The 8,456-nt window shown below is 33.3% G+C and overlaps 1 pseudogene across 1 annotated transcript; it reads right to left on the reverse strand.

Annotated features, from left to right (window-relative positions):
• Positions 1-4,783: 4,783 nt before the first annotated feature.
• LOC101019586 lies at positions 4,784-7,604 on the reverse strand (annotated as a pseudogene). The gene has a single exon (XR_001900676.3). The product of XR_001900676.3 is annotated as a 14-3-3 protein epsilon pseudogene (transcript).
• Positions 7,605-8,456: the final 852 nt, after the last annotated feature.

Genomic DNA, 8,456 nt, shown 5'->3' on the forward strand with positions numbered 1-8,456 from the left:
GTCTCAGCCTCCCATGTAGCCGGGATTACAGGCACTCGCCACCATGACTGGCTAATTTTTGCATTTTTTGTAGAGACAAAGTTTCACCATGTTGGCCAGGCTGGTCTCGAACTCCTGGCCTCAGGTGATCCACCTGCCTCTGTCTCCCTCCCAAAGTGCTAGGATTACATGTGTGAGTCACCATGTCCTGCCTATTCTTTCTTTTAAATGATAATGTTGCATTCATTGGCAAACCTGTTCTCATCTCTTCCTCCCCACATCCTTTCCAGCCTCTGGTAACCACCATTTTACTCTACTTCCATGAGATGAGCTTTAAATTTTACATAAAAATGGTATCATATGGTGTTTGTCTTTCTATGCTTGGCATATTTTACTTAACATTATGTTTTAGAAAAAACAGTATGTAGATTCTTCCAAAAATTAAAAATAGAACTACCCTATGATTCAGCAATTTCAATACTGGGTATATATCAAAAGGAAATAAAATCAGTATGTCAAGGAGGCAACATTACTACCATGTTTATTGCAGTACTAATCCTAATAGCCAGACTATCACTTTACTTAAGAATGCTTTAATCTCTTTTTGATATATTACACTTCTAAACTTTTAAAGGATTTAAAGGTTTTCAGTTTTAGAAACTATTTAATCACCAATTCTTTAAATATTTCATTTTTCATATAGTCTAGTAAAGCAATTAGATGTTCATTTCTTCTCAATCCAATCTTCATATATGTAGAAGTATATTTCATTCTCTATTTATTTGCCTCCTGTAAAATATGTAACTACATCAATTTTGCTTAGTATTCTATTTTATTGGCCTCTTGTCAGCTCAGTGTATTTTAATATGTAACCCATATGTTGTACATTACACTGCTTCACCACATTTGTAATAGCTTACTTTCAATTTGCTTTTTTTTTCAGATATGACTTGAGAAGCTTATAGTTTTTTTTTCATTGCCCATTACTTTGGTTTTCTGTTTTTCCATTGTATTGAAAAATATTTAAACATAAGTCAAATATCTGATGTTTATGTACCAATTTCTTTTGACCCTTCATCTTGGTAGTTTATATACTAGTGTGCAAGTTATATATTAGTGTGCAACATAATATATAACTTAGTTTTCACATGTGGAAGATATCATACTTGGAAATGTCTCCAGTCTGTGTGTTTCTTTGCTGATTCCATTTGCCTTGTTGGAAGTTGAATGCACATGAATCTGACATTCTTGTGATTAGTTCTGTCTGAATAGAGCATGTGCTTCTTAAATTGACTACTCCTCTGGATTATTCCCTTTATTTACTCCTGGTCCTGGGAATTTCTCATATTTTTCTTCAACTATATTTAGCATAATATGGATTGTTTTAACTTCTCGACAATTTTAATTATCTGTATTAAATGTTTAAAATATATATTATTTTCCTGAAAAGCATAAATAGCAACAGTTGCATACATTAGTAAAATATGTCTCATAGATTGTCTATGACATAAAACATCATCTCGTGCAAACTCTCAAGGTTTTTCGTGTAGAAGACCTCCTTCCCAATACATCACATTGTAATAATTTGTGAAGTGTGATTATTTTTGCTACTATGTATGTATTACATATGTATTATGCACAAATTTCAGAAACACTCCAATGAATATATAGCCAGAATTACTGTTTTATATAATATAAAGCTAATATGGGTTAAAGCATTTACCTTAATTCAGATTTTTTCTACAATTACCATTCTCTCTCGTTAGCACTTTCCTGATATCAGAAACATAATATGGATTTAGATTTTTTATTTAATCCAGAAGATGTTGAAAATGGTTCTAAATGGAGTTTACATGTGGCCAGATAATACTTGTTAATTACCTTTAACTTTTTTTTTTACATTTATCGATATATAAAATAAACTAAAAGTGTATATATTTAGGATTTAGAATATGATGTTTTGAGACATGTACACATTTTTTAATTACCTCGGTTAAGCTAGTTAACGTATTTATCACTTTTCATACTTTATGTGTTTGCATGTGAGTGGGTATGGTGAGATTACTTGAGATTTGATTTTGAAAAAATTTGAAGTATACAGTATAATTAACTATTGTCACCAGTCTATATGTTACCTTCTCAGCATTTATTTTATAGCTGAAAGTATGTATATTTTGACTGATACCTTGTCATTTCCTGCCACATCCTGGCCTGTAATAATTATTATTCTTCTTTTCCTATGACTCTGAGTTTTTAAAGATTTCACATAAATACAAAATCATACAGTACTTGTTTTTTTGTATCTGGCTTATTTCACTTAGCATAATGTCTTCATGGTTCTTCAATGTTGCTGAAAAAGGCAGAATTTTCATCTTTATTAAAGATAAATTACATATACATATATATTTATTATACTTTCTTTACATATTCATCTATATATGCTAAGTAGTAACCTATCAAGTTATTTTTTCTATATTATCATTCAAATATAATATTGTTTTGCATTTACTATTATTAAAATTAATTTCCTGTCTTTAAAAAATTTTCATAAAGTTTATGGGGTCAATTCAATCTGCTCTCTTGATAAAAGCCAAAGTTATATGTCAGTTTTACTAATTTGGATTAGATTGAGATTTTTATTGCCTCAAATAATAAATATAAGCATTAAGGATAAAAATATAATTATATTCTTCATCTTACAACAAAGAAAACTTTGGGTTATTTATTGGACAAAAGACTTACTCTATATTATTATTTCTATTTTTGTGTCACCTAAACATTTATTACACATAGAATACCACAAAATAGGAATAAATAAATTGGTAGCCACAAATTATGAAAGTAAAATTAAGAAATAAGATATACTTCCCAGAGACTGTTTGTAACAAAAATAAATGAAATATGTTTTAGGTGATGCATATTTTAATTCCTCTGATTTGATTATTATATATTATATGCTTGTATCAAACTATCACATGTACTACATAAAGATGTGCCACTATTATGTGTCTGTAACAATTAAAAATAAAAAAGTCTATATGAATATATATGTATATATAAACAATCACGTAACAAGTAAAGTATTAATTAAAATATTTCCACAAAGAAAAGTTTAGGGCCTGACATCTTATGTGTCAAATTCAATGAATATTTAATAAATAATATCAATTGTTTAAAAAAACTTTCAAAAATTGAAAAGAAATTTATACTTTCTAACACACAACATTAGAACTATTATACAATACAATAAAGTATACAACAAAAATAAAAAAGTTCTCCAGATTGAAAAATAACAAATAAAGATCTTTTTTTGCAGATGATATAGTTTTCTATATAAAAATACATAAGTTCAATAAAATATCCCTAGAACTATAAACAAGTTAATTAATGTCACAAAATGAAAGGTCAGAAAACAAAATTAAATTGCAGTTATAGATGAAATAAATCAACAATGAAAATGAAATAAAAAAATATATTTATAATAGCAATAAGCAGAAATGTTAAAGTTTTAAAAAGAAGTACAAATATGTTATACCCTATTTTTTAATTTACAAAAATCATAGAACTGAATAAATTAACGTACATTAAATAATCAAGTTTTAAATCACCATTTTTAAGATTAGAATATCTCACAGGTTGATCTACAGATTCAACAAAATATCTTCAAAGTTTTAACTATTTCTAATGGAAATTGACAAGTTCTTCCCAAAAACAAATATAGATAAGCTGGGCTTGGTGGCTCATGCCTGTAAACCCAGTGCTTTGGGAGGCTGAGGTTGGAGGACTGCTTGAGGCCTGGAGTTGAAAACCAGCCTGGGAAACATAGGAAGGTACTGTGTCTACAAGGATAAAAAAATAAAATTAGCTGGATATGGAAGCGCATGCCTGTAGCCCCACCTACTTGGGAGGCTGAGGTGGTGGAATTGCTTGAGCACTGGAGTTTCAGGTAACAGTGAGCTTTGATTGATCCACCTCACTCCAGCCTGAGTGGCAGAGTGAGGCCCTGTCTCTAAAAAAAGATTTACAAAACAATATAAATGTGCACAGAATACCAAATACACAAAACAGTTTTTAACAAGAAAAATAAAACAATTTATACTTTTTGATATGAATTATTATTATCTAGGATAATAAGAATTATTATTTAATATATAATAATATATATAATAATAGAATAATATATATAATAATGGAATTATCCATGTAATTAATAGAATATATTTGAAGATGCAGCCGGGTGTGGTAGTTCATGTCTGTAATCCCAGCACTTTGGGAGGCTGAGGTGGGTGGATCACCTAAGGTCAGGAGTTCGAGACCAACCTGGCCAACATGGTGAAATTCCATCTCACCGACAAATACAAAAAAATTAGCCAGGCGTGGTGGTGCATACCTGTAGTCCCAGCTACTTGGGAGGCTGAGGTAGGAGAATCACTTGAACCTGGGAGGTGGAAGTGACAGTGAGCTGAGATCCCACCATTGCACTCCAGCCTGAGCAACAGAGCAAACGTCTCAGAAAAAAAAAAAAATCCATTTAAAAACACGTTCATTTATGGCAAATTAACATTCATAAAAGTTCCACAAAATTTCAGTGTGGAAGAAACATCTTTTCCAAGAATGTTTCTAAGAAAATTGGCTATAAACATTTAAAATAAGAAGTCAGATCCCATCTCAAATCAAACACATACTGAAATACTTAATATGAGCTATAAAGCTAAATGTAAGAGCTAAAATGACAACTTTTTTACAAGAAACACAGAAGTAATTTTTTATAATCTTGTATTTGATAATGATTATTTATTTTTTACATTTAGGTTTGTTTTATATAAGTTTAATGTTAATTCCACGCTGTGTTTCAGTAAGAACAATACAGATTCTGTATCTGTGGCTACAGTCAGATATCCAGTAGTACAAATTAGCTTCAAGTTACATATACTGAACAGAAGTGATTGAGCTAGCAGAGGGGAGGAGTGAGGGGAAGCAGGTAGCGGGAGGGAGAAGGAGTAGAAACAAATAATTGAACATGCATGCAGGCTTTTCCATACCACCTGCAACCCTAACCCGCTTCAGTGGGAGAGTAAAAGTAGGCAAGAATGAGCAGCCACGATTGTTGAACTGTTACTAGCACCATGCTTTTCAGCAACATTTCTGTAGAGTTTGAAAAACTTTTTACAGCAAAACCATTTCAAAACTCCCTCCCCAAACAATCTTTAACCATGTCAAGCTAACACCGAATTACTTTCAAACGTTGGTATAAAATACGGTTTAAACAATTAGAAAAACTGAAAAATGATACCACTTATGCCTCTATAGTGTGATTAACATCTCCCTTAGACGCTTGCATCATCTAGAAGCATCACCTAATGGCTTTCAAACGTAATTTCCATTTCTAATGGTAATCTTGCCACATCTGGCACGGGGACAATACAGTAATGCTGAAAAAGCCTCTGTGCAGTCCTGTTAGTGTCTTAAAGAACCTAAAAGCTGGGACCAGTAAAATCCACAGAAATTCACTCTTGCCTTTAAGAATTTTTGAAAACTGTTAAAAAAACAAAAACAAACAAAAAAGCAGGGCAGGAACCTAAATTCTGAGGCCAAATGTAAAAGTCAGATTTGGCGGTTCTTAGGGACAATGGGGAGTTTCCAAGGGACGGGATGGGGAAGAGTGGGGTGGTCAGGGATGGTTTCTCTTGTTGGTTTTTATGTCTCACTGATTTTCATCTTCCACGTCCTGCAGCGCTTCTTTATTCTGTTCTTCATCATCACCCTGCATGCCTGAAGTCCACAGTGTCTTTATAGCTTTCTTCACTCAGCATATCCAGTTCTGCAATTGTGTCATCAAAAGCTGCTTTTGCCAACCTGCAGGCATAGTCAGGGGAATTAAGAATTTCGTAGTAGAATACAGAAAAATTGAGAGCAAGACCTAAGTGAATAGGATGCGTTGGTGGAAGTTCTGTCATTGCAATATCACTAGCAGCTTTATAAGCCGCTAGGCTGTTCTCCACAGCCTCCTTCCTGTCATTTCCTGTGGCAAATTCTGCCAGATACCTGTGGTAGTCCCCTTTCATTTTATAATGGAAAACTTTGGACTCGCCAGTGTTAGCTGCTGAAATGAGGTTTTTGTCCAGTACATCCAAAACGTCACAGCAGAGTAACTTTAGCTCAGTCTCAATCATTTGCCGATATTCCCAAATCATTTTTAGCTTGTCTTCTTCTTTTTCTTCTTTCTGTTCAATGCTGCTGATTATTCTCCAGGAGGCTCTTCTAGCTCCAATCACATTCTTATATGCAATAGATAGGAGGTTTATTTCTTCAACTGTCAGTTCCACATCCATCCCTGCTACTTTCTTCATTGATTACACCATTTCTTGGACGATACTGCGGGTTCAGTTCCAGAGCACGCTGTATTGCGCAGCCTGCTCGGCCAGCTTTACCTGGTACCAAATCCCCTCGATCATCCACAGCAGCAGCCGCTCTCCCAGGGTCTGCGAGACGGATGTAAACGGATAGTGTCTCTGACTGTTGCTCCGCTGCTGGGCAGCAAAAATGGCGGCACCTCAATCAGGGACTTTGCCCTGCGCAGGCGGAAAACTGCTCAACTCTATGGCAACCGCTCCCTGGCAACTAATGATTTCTTAAATAACACAACAAAAAAGCACAATCAAGAAGAAACTGATAAACTTCATCAAATTGAAAAAAACATTTTTTTATACACCAAGAAGAATATGTAATCTAAGCTGCATAATGAGAGACAATATTTCAAATTATCTATCTTTTTAGGCTCTACTATCTGGAATACAAACAAAACCAAAACAAACTCTTATATGTCAATAATAAAAGGACAAATTACCAATTAAAAACGGTCAAGGGACTTGAATATATGTTTCACCAAAGAAGTTATACAAATTGCTAATATGAACATAAAAATATGCTCAATATATTTTGCTATTAGGAAAATAAAAATCAAATCACAATGAGATAACAATGAACAAACTATACTGGCTATAGCAAAGAGACAATAACAAGTGTCGACAAATGTGGAAAGTATGGAATTTCTATGCATTGCAGCTGGAAAGGCAAAATAATGCAGTCATTTTGTAAAACAATTTGGCAATTCTTCAAAATTTTAAACACAGAATTGCCACATGGCCCAGAAGTATTTTTCCACACATGTATGCAAAGGAAATGAAAACCTAAGGCACACAAAGACTTGTATGTGAATGTTCATAGCAGCAATGTTTATAAGAGCCAAAGGGGAATACCATCCAAATATCCATCAGCCAGTAAAAAAAATATGTGTCATATTTATGCAATAAAATCCTTAGCAATCAAAGGGAATTAAGCAATAATCCATGCTACATTGGAAATAAACCTCAAAAATAGTAAACTAAGTGAAACAAACTAGGTTTCAAAAAGACTACATAATTTATAATTCCACATATAAGAAGAGTCCATAAAAAGCTCATTGATAGAAAATAAACTAATGGATGTCTAAGGCCTGGGTGATGGTGGAAAGTGAATGAAAACAAGATAGATTTTACTCAGGGATGATGAACATATTTTAAAGTTAGTTGTGATAATCTATATATAACTCTGTTAAAATATTAAAAACAGGCTGGGCGCAATGGCTCATGCCTGTAATCCTAGCACTTTGGGAGGCCCAGACAGGCAGATCATTTGAGGCCAGGATTTTGAGACCAGCCTGACCAATGTGGTGAAACACCCATCTCTACTAAAAGTACAAACAAATTAGCCGGGCGTAGTGACACATGCCTGTAGTTCCAGAGGCTCAGGTAGGAGAATCGCTTGAACTGGGAGGTAGAAGTTACAATGAGGCGATCCCGCCACTGCACTCCAGACTGTGCGATGGAGCAAGACTCCGTCTCAAAAAATAAAATAAAATAAAATAAAAAATAAAACATTGATATTTACAATGAAAATGTCATTGTATTATATAAATTATATCCCATTAAAGCCTATCAAAAACAAGCATGCCATAAGTGTTAAAATAACTTCTGACTTTAGGCAACCCAAGTAACAGACTTTTAGCACCAAAGTTATTTCTGCTGACTTAATAAATATTAAAGAAAGAAGAAGATACTTTAAATACCACAAGAGGACACAAGTGCGACCAAAAACATTATAGAGGTTACGTAAGCAAAAAGAAAACAGTTTTTAAGGAGTATTTATGGATAGGAACCACCTGGTTTTATCAGAGTAGGAGAGTGAAGTGATTTACAGAAGAGTACTCTAACTCACAGATTGTTACAAATAAGTAATGATGTCATCATAGAATGAGGAAAAATTAATAATTAATTATTAACTAAAAATATTTGGAGAAGCAATCTAACATAAAGTTGGTTGATGGCACCTGTCTCTGCAGTTAGAGTAGCCTATTGCTAATGCAAAAGCTGCACATTCATTGCTTCTTCAAAACCAATCTTGATACCCAAATCTGATACTAATCTCTAAATTTATTA

This window comes from Papio anubis, chromosome 4, assembly GCF_008728515.1.
Source record: "Papio anubis isolate 15944 chromosome 4, Panubis1.0, whole genome shotgun sequence".
Classification (NCBI taxonomy): Eukaryota; Metazoa; Chordata; class Mammalia; order Primates; family Cercopithecidae; genus Papio; species Papio anubis.